This window comes from Antechinus flavipes, chromosome X, assembly GCF_016432865.1.
Source record: "Antechinus flavipes isolate AdamAnt ecotype Samford, QLD, Australia chromosome X, AdamAnt_v2, whole genome shotgun sequence".
NCBI lineage: Eukaryota > Metazoa > Chordata > Mammalia > Dasyuromorphia > Dasyuridae > Antechinus > Antechinus flavipes.
In genome coordinates this window covers 48,865,686-48,879,138 of record NC_067404.1, presented here as the reverse complement: position 1 = coordinate 48,879,138, position 13,453 = coordinate 48,865,686, and positions in this window count along the sequence as shown.

The window sequence follows — 13,453 nt, the reverse complement described above, 5'->3', positions numbered from 1 at the left end:
CCATTGGAGATTGTCCAAGTTGATATTGAACCATTAATGCTCTTTGGGTCTAGGAATTCAACCAATTTCCACAGTCTAGGGAATTTTACTATCAGGGCTTCTTAATTTTTTTTCCATTCATGATCCATTTTTGCCCAAGAACTTTTTGGTGACCCTGGATATATAGGTATACAAATCAAACATCCACAGATAATAAATCATAAGTTCACGACCCCCCCACATTCAATTAAGTAATCCCATAAGGGGTTGTGACCCATAATTTAAGAAGCTTTGACCTAATCCACTTCCTTCCATATCTTTCCACATCCACATCTTCCACATCCACATCTTTGACCTAATCTACATCTTATATCTTTCCATAATAAGACAGGGAGAGACATTACAAAGTACTTTGCTAAAAAATATAGGTAGACTGTATGTACACAAACAACCCTCCCCTGCACTATTACATTAGCAACCTTATCCAAAAAAGAACACATATTTTGTCTAGCATAACTTAATAAAACCATGCTGGTTTTCTGTGCTCACCCCTTCCTTTTTCTAGACATCCACTAATCATCTGTTTAGGAATAGAGTTGAACATTTTCCAAGAACCAAAGACAACATATTTGCCCTTTAGTTTGCACTCAAATTTCCTCCTGTTTTTTGAAACTCAGGATAACATTTGCCCCTTCTGAATTCTGTGCTGCCCTTCTTTTTCTTCACTGTCTTTCAAATATTATTGACAATGAGCTCCAGTCACATTTTCCAGTCTTCTCTGTTTTTGAGGATGTCGTTCATTTGGGGCAAGTGATATGAACTCATGAAGGACAACACACTATGAGTCAATTTGATTGTATCCTTTCTCATCAAAAGATCCTTCCACTTGGCAGAGAAAGCAGAAGCAAAATAAGATTATCTTCAACCTCATCCTCCACAAGCAGTTGTTCTAACACTTCTTTGATTGTCCTATTTTCTTGACCACTTCCTGAATAGCGTCATGAAGTTCAGTTACTGTAGTCTTTCCCAAATATTCATTGATACCACTTTCACAGTTGGACAGCTGCACTGGATGAATGACTGGCCTGCCCCACTGTTATAGGTCTTATGTTCTCAAAGAGTAGGCCATGGGGCAATGTTGAAGAAATTTGTATTGTTTTACCAAAGAAGAATTGAGTAAATCACTTACTCTTTACCTTAGCAGAAATCCAGTTATGCCCTTTAGCAAGAAGGAATATGGTTTGCTCCTATGGCATCCTGGGAATTTCTACAACAAACCGTTTGTTGATTTTTAAGAGAACACTCACCTGAAGAAACAACATAGGAAGATAATGCAACTTCTACATGGATGATCAAACCAATACACAAGGAGAGCAATGCTGTGGAAAGGATTTCCAGGACTCAGTCCATGGGTCATGGAACACTGCTCTTACTTAGCTTCTGTTTTAGAGAAATGAGGAAAATTATTCATTTGAAAGGAATGATGCAACAGTCATGTGAAAATAGTGATGTTTCCTAGAAAGACTTTCAGATAACATTTTGTACAGCTCAACATTATCTTGGGAGTCAAGTTGAACACTTTCATAGGGAGAAGGGGACATAGATGGATGTATTGATCATTGTAGATTAAAATCAGGTTAGAAATATCTCAAATTTCTTTTTTTTTTAAGGGACTGAGTAGACATTATGAAAGGTGATATAAATCACGGTCTCTCCCAACTCTCCCAAATATTTATTTGCCTAAAACAGGTACTGAAATATCCAACTAGACAGATGCATTGACATTTTTCTTGACAGATTCATAACCCTATGGTTTCCAAAACTTTAATGTTCAATAACATTTCATTAGTATACTCCAGTGTATTTATTACTATGCATTATTAATACAGATATGTGCTGAGGAGATGTACAGTTTGTAATTATTTTTCCTTTCAAAACATAATAGCTTCACACTGGGCTTGTTGCAGCTACGATATTTCATCTCCAAATGCTCCTTCAAACATTCTGGGGCTGTGACAGAAATTTGTATTTGAACAGAAAAGCTGTCAGGAAGGTACTGTGGGACTATCCATCACATTTCTAATCCTGCCCATACTTAGATGCTAGTGAGGCTAGCTGTCCAGGACACTAAACAAAGATTGAAATTATGCCTTCTGTTCTTACACATCAAAGTATCACCCTTATGGCAAATTCAATAGGCCCGTATTACAGTCTATTAATTTCCTATTAGTTCTCAGCTATGCAGAATCCAACCACGGTGTCACTATGGTTTAGACATGCTACCTTGATTCCAGCATCAAAAAAAATGGAACCTGTCACTTCTAATAATTTTACAGGATATTCTACAAATGTAAATCCTTTTTCATCCTGTCATCCTTTCATGTCTTTAATGAGTTTGCTCACTAACAGTGTAGAATCTTAATTTAACTTTCAGAAATATTAACAGCTATTATAACTGAGCATCTCTAGGAGTAGCCTAATTAAAGGATAATAAAGAATAATTTATAGTACCTGCAAGGTTTTTTTTCCTTTGACAAACAAAACAAAACCAAACAAACAAACAAAAAAAAAAAAGATCAACAAATCACATTGACTGGTGTTCATTTGGAACAAACACTTAAGTTCGCCAGCTGATCTCTCTGCATAACCAAATTCTCGACTTTAGAGGGAAAGTGATATCTCACATACCCAGGTTCTTACATATGCTCTGATGGCCAGCAAGTGAATTTCTAGCATTTGTAGAAACAAATGACATTCCATTCACTTGACAGGCAAATTACCCTGGGATTGCCATTTGTTAAAATTTCATCATAGAAAATAGTTTAACTGTTGTGGATAGGTGCCAAGATCAGCCTGACAAGTACTTTACATGAAAGATTAGCATATTCTCTTAGAGAAGTTTATGCTTAATTCAGATGCATTGACTTCTGGCCACCATTGCTGACCTTTACGTCTAATTAAAGTTCCTTTGAATCTAAATCTACCCCCTTTCATCTCTCTTGACAGTGCCTAATTTGAAGGTCTATAATAAAGTATATTAACATTCAAACCATACCATCGGCAAGTGAGTAGGGTAAGATCAGTTGGCTGCAAGAACAGGTTTCATACTTTCAATGGATTGAACTGATTCATCTGGAAGGATATACAATTTATTAAAATATTCCCAATGGATTCCATTGGGGTTTCAATTGCAAGACAAAACAGGAAGAATAGAATAAGTGAACACTTATGGACTTCTTATGTCAGAAGCTCTCGCTTGACATGAAGGCGCTCTTCAGACACATAGTGGATTTATTATGAACTTATTATTATTAAGTCCGGCACTGGGCTAAGACTGTTGGTACACATATAAACAAATGGAATAGTTTTTACCCTCAAGGAGCTTATATTCTAATGAGGGGAAAATGGAGGTGATGATAGAATGGCCCCAGTTGAGTACTCTTTCTATAAAAAAAAATGATCTCAGAGGACTTTGTCTGATTTGCCACTCCCAATTAGGCAAATAATTTAGAACTATCCAATGTGTTGGTACCAGTGCTCCTTACAAACATATACCGATCAAATATTACATTGATTCTCAGGTTAATACAAAACAAGGGAAGTCACACTGCCCATAGAGATAACTGTCCACCAATGAATAACACTTCCCTTTAGAAATTAGCAGAACCTCAGCCACTTTTCTTCCCTGGACTTCAGTTTCCTCTTCTTTAAAATGAGGGATTCAACTAAATGGCTTCTATGGTCCCTTCTAGTTCTACATTTTGAATCTACTACATTTGAATCTATTTAAAGCATACAACAAACAGGTAAAACTCTCATGGCAGAATGGAAAGAGAGCTGGATTTCAGAAGCAAATGACCTGAGATTGAATCTAAGAGTCTTATGAGTGTGTGTGACTTCCTGGGTAATCAGGAGAAGATCACTTAATCTCCCCGTTTATTCAAATGCAAAATAAAGAAAAACTTGGATTAGATGGTCTCCCTCATTCTGATTCTCTATGGTATCTTACATTTCTCTGCAGTCTAGCTCCTCAGTTTACCTCCTTTTTAGGGTTTCATGGTCATTCTCATGTGGTGTTCTAGCCTCCATGTCATCCAGCTTACAGGCCTTCTTAGCTTATAGAAAATCACACCCAATGTGTCCATTTGTTACATGGTCACCAGAGTATGTCCTAGAGTCTTTACTTAGAATGATCTCCTCACCTTCCCACCCCCCTCCCCAAACATGTACACTCATTGTCCTTTTCCATGACTCTGCTAGTGGTATTACAGCCAACTCACCCTACAACCAAAATTCCCCCTTAGAGGTGGGGGAATTCTTCAAAGCTCCTTTTTGGGAGCCAGAGTCTTAAAGATCCTGCTATATCCATGACCCGAGCAATCCCAACAAAGCATCTCCCTCTGGGTTTTTCCCTTACTCTAAAGTCTCTCAGGTTCACTTCACAAAAGTTACCTCAGCCTTCAAAAGCATTCCATTTTCCTTCTAGTTGGTTTTTGGTGCTCACATACCCCTTTGTACCAACTATTTAGGCTCCTTTCTCTTTCAAACCTTTGCAGAGTCCCTTGGAATATTTCCCAGTAATGGAGAAGCTGGGGAGCCAAATGATTCTGAGTCATTACCTGGGATATCTGGTTTAGGGTAATGCACAGAGAAATCCAGACACAATTCCTGCTTCATGCACATATAGCATTCTTCACAAAGACTAAGAAAATCTCTTGCACTTTTAATACTTGAGCTTCTAGGCTTAGCATAAAAAAATAAGGCCTCTGAGAATCTTTACTTCTAAAATATAAATTTGTTTTATTCAACTGAACTCCCTTTAATTTAATAATATACACTTGTGATTTAACCTTGTTAAAGGAACTGGTCAACTAAGAAAGATATTACAAAAGTACCTGAAAGGGTTATAAGATTAGAAATTTTCTGTTTCTACTCATAAATGATCTATAGCCCATGAAAGCTCAAATTATATTTAAGTTTACACAATCTCTCTCTCAGGAGTAACCTACATCAAATCAGTATTCAATACTAGTTATATGGTACACAAAACAGTATATCCTTCTCTGGTGTAATTGTGGGATGTGAAGCAAGATAAACAAGGAAGTGCAAAAAGAACAAGGTAGAAGAGAAAATGAATCCATAGACACTCATTTGGTAATAAAATTGCAAACAAAACTAGGTCCCTAAAAGACATAACATGTAGAATTATGTGCTGCTAACAAATGAAAATGAACCAAACTTAAGGCTGCCAGCTAATACTTTTTTATTGGCGATGAGTTGGTTTTTAATGTTTGTTTTTCTTCATATGCAACTACAGTATCATAGGGTTTGGATTTTTTCCCTCCCATTCCCCCTTCTGCCTTCAAAGTATCATCTCTACTCATGGTTTATGGAAGAAAATTTCTCCCTTCTCTTGTCATCATATATCACAGTTTTTTGGTGCAAAAGATGCACACACAAGCAGGCCTTTCTCCAAGACAGCTTTCATAGGGTACAAATCCTATTCTCACTGGAGGCCAAAGCTTTTACTTTGAAGGTGACTATTTAGACCTCATTCACCATTTGCACCCTTGGATTTTTATTCTTCTCATTTCTTTTTTAACCAAGTTAAACGTCTTCAAATTGGACTTAAATGTCTTGTTAGATTCTTTCTTCTATATGGTCTTGAACCCATTATGTTCCTTACTTCAATCAGCCATTCCTTTTAAAGCCACCCCCTGTGGAATCACCTCTTAGAACCAATTCAGCACAGCCAAGCTACAGAGAATAAGGTTACCATGTTCACCTAAAGATTAATTTCAAAGATGACTGAATTTTCCAGTAATCTGTGATATACGGAGTCCAAAGGACCCCAAAAATACCCGTGGGAAATTCTTCACTGTTTAGTGATATGTTATGGGAATTCAGAAGAAGGAAGATTTTTTTGACTGATCATGGAGAAAGTAACATTTGGCTGGGCCTTGAAGGACAGCAATATAATTTCAACAAGGCTAGACTTAGGAGAAGCATTTCAGGAATATGGAATAGCACCTCAAAAAGTCTCAGAGGTGGAAAAGTACAGCACATACTCAGGACATAATGAGTAATCCATGTTGGTAAAGCTGGAAAGATAAGTATGGAGGGTCTTGAATGCCAATCACATAGTAAGAAATATAAGGCTTTTGAGCATTGGAGGTAACAAAACCAAAACAAAACAAAACAAAATACAACTTCAACAATCACTCTTATAGTATTTAAAAGTATACAAATCAATTTCCTCTTTAAATTTTTATTTTTTTTAATTTTAAAACTTCTTTTTATTTTCAAAACATATGCATGGATAATTTGTCAACATTGAGCCTTGCATAGCATTGTGTTTTGGATTTTCCCCTCCTTCCCCCCACCCCCTTCCCTAGATGGCAAGTAATCCAATATATGCTAAACATGTTAAAATATATGTTAAATCCAATATGTGTAAACATATTTATAAAATTCTCTTGTTGCACAAGAAAAATCAGATAAAAAAGGAAAATAAATAAATAAGAAAACAAAATGCAAGCAAATAACAAAAAGAGTGAGAATGTTATATTGTGATCCACATTCAGTTCCTATAGTCCTCTCTCTGGGTGTAGATGGCTCTCTTCATCACAAGATCATTGGAACTAGCATCAGTCATCTCCTTTTTGGAAAGAGTTATTTCATCAGAATTGATCATCATATAATCTTGTTACTGTGTATAATGATCTCCTGGTTCTGCTCATTTCACTCAGCATCTGTTCATGTAAGTCTCCCTAGGCCTCTCTAAAATCATCTTCCTGATCATTTCTTGTAGAACAATAATAGTCCATAACATTCATATTCCATTATGCCCAAAAAGTTATCAAACTGTCCATACCCTTTGATCCAGCAGTGCTACCTCTGGGCTTATATCCCAAAGAAATACTAAAGAAGGGAAAGGGACCTGTATGTGCCAAAATGTTTGTAGCAGCCCTGTTTGTAGTGGCTAGAAACTGGAAATTGAATGGATGCCCATCAACTGGAGAATGGCTGAATAAATTGTGGTATATGAATGTTATGGAATATTATTGTTCTGTAAGAAATGACCAGCAGGATGAATACAAAGAGGCTTGGAGAGACTTACATGAACTGATGCTGAGTGAAATGAGCAGAACCAGGAGATCATTATATACCTCAACAACAATACTGTATGAGGATGTATTCTGATGGAAGTGGATTTCTTTGACAAAGAGACCTAAGTCCGTTTCAATTGATAAATGATGGACAGAAGCAGCTACACCCAAAGAAAAACACTGGGAAATGAATGTAAACTATTTGCATTGTTTTTCTTCCCAGGTTATTTTTACCTTCTGAATCCCATTCTCCCTGTGCAACAAGAGAACTGTTCGGTTCTGCAAACATATATTGTATCTAGGCTATACTGCAACATATTTAACATATATAGGAGTGCTTGCCATCTAGGGGAGGGGGTGGAGGGAGGGAGGGGAAAAATCGGAACAGAAGCGAGTGCAAGGGATAATGTTGTAAAAAAAATTACCCTGGCATGGGTTCTGTCAATAAAAAGTTATTATAAAAAAAAGAAAAAAAAAGAAACAACAACAAAAAAATTCATATTCCATAACTTATTCAGCCATTCTCCAACTGATGGGCATCCACTCAGTTTCCAGTTTCTTGCCACTATGAAAAGGGCTGCCACAAACATTTTTGCACATGTGGATCCCTTTCCTTCCTTTAAGATCTCTTTGGGATATAGGCCCAATAGAAATACTTTATTTATTTATTTTTTTACTTTGAGTCTCTGGGGCTTATAATTGTTATGGAATTAGTTTTACAATAATTTTTATACTGTCAATATTTTTTGTTTAAACTTCATTTACCTATTTTTCCAGTTTTAGTTCCTAAATTGAGGTTTTGTGATAGGACCAGACTCTGTTTACTGTGGTACTTTTAGACCTACTTGGTCTCAGCCTAGGTTACCAGATCTCATCTGATATCTGATACCAGCTCTGATGTTTCAGGTATTAGTGAGTATTTAGACTGTTAGTAAACTGAGAACCCCTGGGCCAGGACCATCCAGTTCCAAGCAGTCAGTACCATGCTATCTCCCACACTGTACCATGAGGCTTCCAGCATTCCTACTTTAGGTCTTTCTATTTTGGGCCTTTATCAAGGGAGCCCTCTCTTCTTACTGCCTCTGCACAGAGGGACACAATGTGTTATCAGCTACAATACTTTGTCAAACTTAAAATGCTATATAAATGTTAGCTATTAATATTATTATTACTCTTTCAAAATTTGTAATAATTTGGACAGAATCTAAGCAAAGTTTACCGCTATTTAGCAAATCTATTGTTCTTAATAATGTAAACAAGTATGCAGAAGGAAATGAGCAAAATCCTTAAGAGAAGATATTGCTTTTGAGAACCGTCAACACTTTAGAAATTACTCTCTATAGAAAAATCATTTATATTCTAATTATAAATCTTTCTTACCAAGACATTCCAGCAAATCTCCTGGGGCTTTCTACTAATCTGAGTTACTGTGGTTAATTGAAAATAAAAAATACATTTCCTTAAAAATATTTTATAAATCAGACTTTTGACTAATTTAAAATGTTCTACCCCAATTAGTCCAATATTACTGAGTTTTACTATATATAAACACAATCTGATAATCCTTCTCCTAGGAAATTAAGGGATATAGCTAATGTGTTTATAAATCACTCAGCCCATTTTTTAAAAAGGATTTTTAAAAAAAAAACACCCAAGAGACAACGAATAAGTAACAGAGACTAAAATTTCCAAAAGTCAAGAAATTAAATAATAGTACTGAAAGAAACGCATATTCTGATTTTACATCCTGGTCTTCTCTATCAAGTGGAATACAATCAGCTCTTCATGAACAGGGGTTTCATAAAATATTCGAGGGTGCCCTCCAGCCAAGAATCCTTATGCTAATTTGTCACTTCTGTTGTCCCCACAGCCGAAAGAGGTGATTCCTCTATGTTACATAGTAGATACATCTGGAGTTCAAAAAAAAAGGAAAGGCCAGTGATCAGATCTTGGAAATCATCTTCTTAGATGTCACATTTCAATGCCTGGTAGAACATGGGAGAGCAAAGAAAGCTGATATGACAACTCAAGACAAAACTTTAGAGAACACTGAGGTAAGGGTGGAAAATAAAAAGTCATCGAAGAACAAAGAGGTAAGGTGAAGAAGATGGTAGGAGACATGAGTAAACATACAACTGAGAAGAAGTGGAAGATCCTAGCTGCAGTGAAACCATGGAGGAAAATATCCAGAAAGGACTCCTGGATTGGAAGGTATGTTGGTAATGATAGTATCAGGAGGATGTATCTGTATTTTACAGCTTAATACTTTTGAAATTGTTCCACATCAAACAGACCTTGTAGCATTTTAGGTGTGTCTACATATTCTACTTCATTAAAGTACAGCTTGTCACCTTCTTTTATGTGAGATTTTGGGATGGATTTCCAAAATAACCAGGCACATAAAACATGGTTTTCTTCTCTCTGCCCTCCAGATCCCATATTTTAAATATTTCTTGACAAACAATGGTTGAAAGGCACTTTAAACTAAGAAGGTTTGCAGAAGCTCGCTCATTTTGACAAATACATTTTCGAATTCTAAGGGAGCATAACAGTGGTCTTAAATGACTGCTACCACTGTTTTTATGGTGGAAACTTGGAGCTTCTGGCAAGCCACAGAGGAGGTGCTCCCAGGGAGACCTTTGTCTTTCTCCTTCACTGTTGGAAAATTCTAATGAACACCCCATTTTGACACTGATAAATGGGGAAGTTCCTATGTCAGAGAATTTCAAGCTTGTACATACCTTGGAAGTCATTTAATCCAATACCATTCTTTGAAAGACAAGGAAACTGAGATGTGGAGTCAGAAAAGGACTTGCTCAAAAATCAAAAAGCTAGGAAGTAGCAAGGATGGGACTTAAACCCAGGTCCTCTGACTATATATATGATCTGGTCCTCTTTGTGTGGTTATCACCAGACACAACAGGTGAGCACACATCTCCCATGTTCCTAATGTTGCACCGAACGTTCAAACCAAGACATGCTATCCGAAAACTGAATGCTGAAGCAAATGTCAACAGCTCCAAAGCAAAAAAGGAAAAAGTGCCTCTAATATTTGTAAAATAGCCCAGATGTTAGACAAAGAAAAGTACTGAGGATGAGATCTTATTGCTTCAGTGATTATAAAACTCCAGCTGCAAGTGCTGGTGCCAGGGGGCCATAGGTATTGAGTTCTACTGTTGCCAATCATCTGATCATCTTCTTGATTAGAACCTCAATTTCTGTGAGACTATGAGACTGATAATTACAAAATCAATCTCTCTCTCTGTCTCTCTCTCTCTCTTTCTCTCTCTCTCTCTCTCTCACACACACACACACACACACACACACACACACACACACACACACACACACACATTCCTTCCTCTACTTCCTGCCTAATTCTGAAGGCAATTCATCAGAACCTTTTCAAATCATGGCCAACAGATGTTTATAATGTTCTTATGTCAGTGTATGGCAAGACAGCTGAGCATATGTTCCCCATGTTTCCAATGGTGCCCAAAATTAAAACCAAGTGAAGTCCCTTGCTCTGGAAGAAGCTGTCATATCATGTGCCCCATAAAATATAAGTAGCTTGTAGAACAAATCAACACAACAACCAACCAGTCACATATTCTCTTCCCTTTGGCTACTTCATGAAGTTAACATTTTACCAACAGCTGAGAAAGACAAAGGCAAAAATGAAAACCAATTCTTGACGATGATAATAACAATTTTCCTTTAGCATTTTCATTTTCCAAAGTACTTTCCTCACAAGCACCATGTGAGGAGGCCAGACCACTAATTTGTAGACAGCAGGCTGCAGAAAGTTGCGGCTGCTCTTGCCAGAAATGAGAGATGCAGGAGCCAAAGTTGCTACAGTCTTAGTCACGTGGCCCTGACGCCAGACAGCTGGGCTGGACTACTTCAAACAACGCCCACTCTAGGGGTCTACTACCTGCTGCTGGTGGGTATAAAAGGGAACTGCGCTACCAAACATGTAGCCAAAGCACACAGGCTGAAGCTAAGCAAAATCAGCACCTCACCACCACTCATGAATATTTTATCCTTATGAGTTTCTTGCCAGTTGGTAATTAGTACAATCTGAATATACTTTGATGAATTCTGACTGAAAACAAATGTGAAATTTATGAAACTAAATATTCCTGGTCCTTGAAATTCCAGTTTTACATGCCATTTCAGAGTCATAAAATTTAGTATGTAGAAAACAGTAACGTCGAATAACACACACACATAGACAAACACAAAAACTCTGCATATGCATTTCCCTATTTCTAACTCTAATGGCTTAGAAAGAAAAAAAATTCACTTAGAGGAACCAGCAAAATAATCTTTTTTATAGATTTTTGTTGACAAAACATATGCATGGGTAATTTTTCAACAGTGACCCTTGCAAAACCTTTTGTTCCAATTTTTCCCCTCCTTCCCTTCACCCCCTCCCCGAGATGGCAGGTAGTCCCATACATGTTAAATATGTTCAAGTATACGTTAAATACAATATATGTATACATATTTATACAGTTATCTCAGCAAAATAATCTTGCAGCCACAGTAGGAACGAATATTTGCTCTAAGAGTGAGGAGAACTGCAACTGCTGCTCTGAGAGGGAATCAAACTATCTGTTGTTGACTCCTACAAGTGTACAAAATGAAAGATGCTCTGAGATCCTGAAGAGTTCACCATCTATGGGAAATAAATCCATCCAGAATAAAGCTCCCTAAATCCAAATAGGCAACACATCTTAGCCCAAATGACACCAACTGCAATTACTTGTACTTTAGGGAGATATTATCATTTTAGCTAATTAAGTCAAAATGCCAACAAAGAAAAAGGAAATTGAACTTCTTCAGGAAGATTTTGAGGACCCCTGGGGAGAAACTTTCAAAAATGAAATGTAGTAACCATTTCAGTTTCAAAAGTCTCTCCATCTCCAAGGACCAAAAATTCACTTGAAATGAGGTCATATTCACCTTGGAGGCCCCCACAACCACCAAAAAAGGCACAGAAGTACCAGTTTTCTTTCACCAAAAGTCTGTGAAGGACCACAAATGCCATATAAGCATTGACTAATGAAATAATAAATGTTAAACCTAGAGAAGAGAAGACTTGGACAAGGAGTGGAGGAAGGTATGATAGTTTTTTACTGAAGAGGCATTAGATTTGTACTTGGTCGCAGGTTACAAAATAAAGAGGAGTGAGTAGGAGCTAAAGAAAAAAAAAAAAGAGAGAGGTATAAGTTCCATTTAAGTAAGGACTTCTAATAATTAGATCTGCCCCAAAAGAGAATGGACATCCTTCAGTGGACAGGGAGCTGCTCTTCTCTGAAGTTCTGCCTAGCTTCAAGCAAAAGTTATATGCCCACTTTTGGGTTATGTTGTACAGCAGTGACATCGAATGCAAATAGAAATGGAGGTCACGTTTCCAGGGTTTCTTATGCTTTTTCCACTCATGGCCTTTTTTTGCCTGGAAATGTGTATATGATTACTGTGTATACAATTATATCAAACCAAATCAAACATTTACTGAAAAGAAATTATAATTTTGAGACCCCCACATTCAAATTACATGACCCCATATAAGGTTATGACACACGGTTTACAAAGCTTTGCACCAATCCATATATAGGGATCGCAATGAACCGCACATTATTTTAGTTTCAAAATGTAATTTTAACTATGTTTTATTATATTTTGCCAAATACTTCCCAATTACAGTTTAATCTCATTCAAGCAGCACATGGCTCAGAGACATATGTTTGATACCTCTGCTATAAAGAGATTTCCTCTTTAGGTAGAGATTGGACATGAAGACCTCCCTCTAACACTGACAATCTCTGATGCCATTTCAAGAAAATGTATTTATCACTTTTAACAACAAAGAATTTTGAGATGAATATACATTATATTTTAATGTATTTGTTTCAGGGCTGAAATGAAAGCATTTTAGTACTATGTAAATAGTATAATGGTATAGTAAACAGATGTATGAGATTTGAAAAATCAAGGATTTCAAAATCAGAGTTAAGGTAGTTTAGGACCATGTGAGCATATGGGCTTCAAGTTGTTCTCCTAATAGTGGTGATAGAATTCTCCAAATACATCTACCTACACACTCTTGGCTGCACCCCTTGCTAATGGCGAGCTGAATTGGCTGGCTGGCAGAGGGATTCAATCAATGATCATGAAGAACAATGAAATTATCTAGCCTTTTTAGGGCCTGCCTTGTTTTCTTGGTGGCATTTCCACTATACTCATCAAGCAAGTATTTGATAACAGGTACTACTTATGCACAATAATTTACATTTGGTAAATTTCAGCTAATCTCTTTTTAACTAACTGAAAGAAATTTGAAAGATACTCTGGAATGG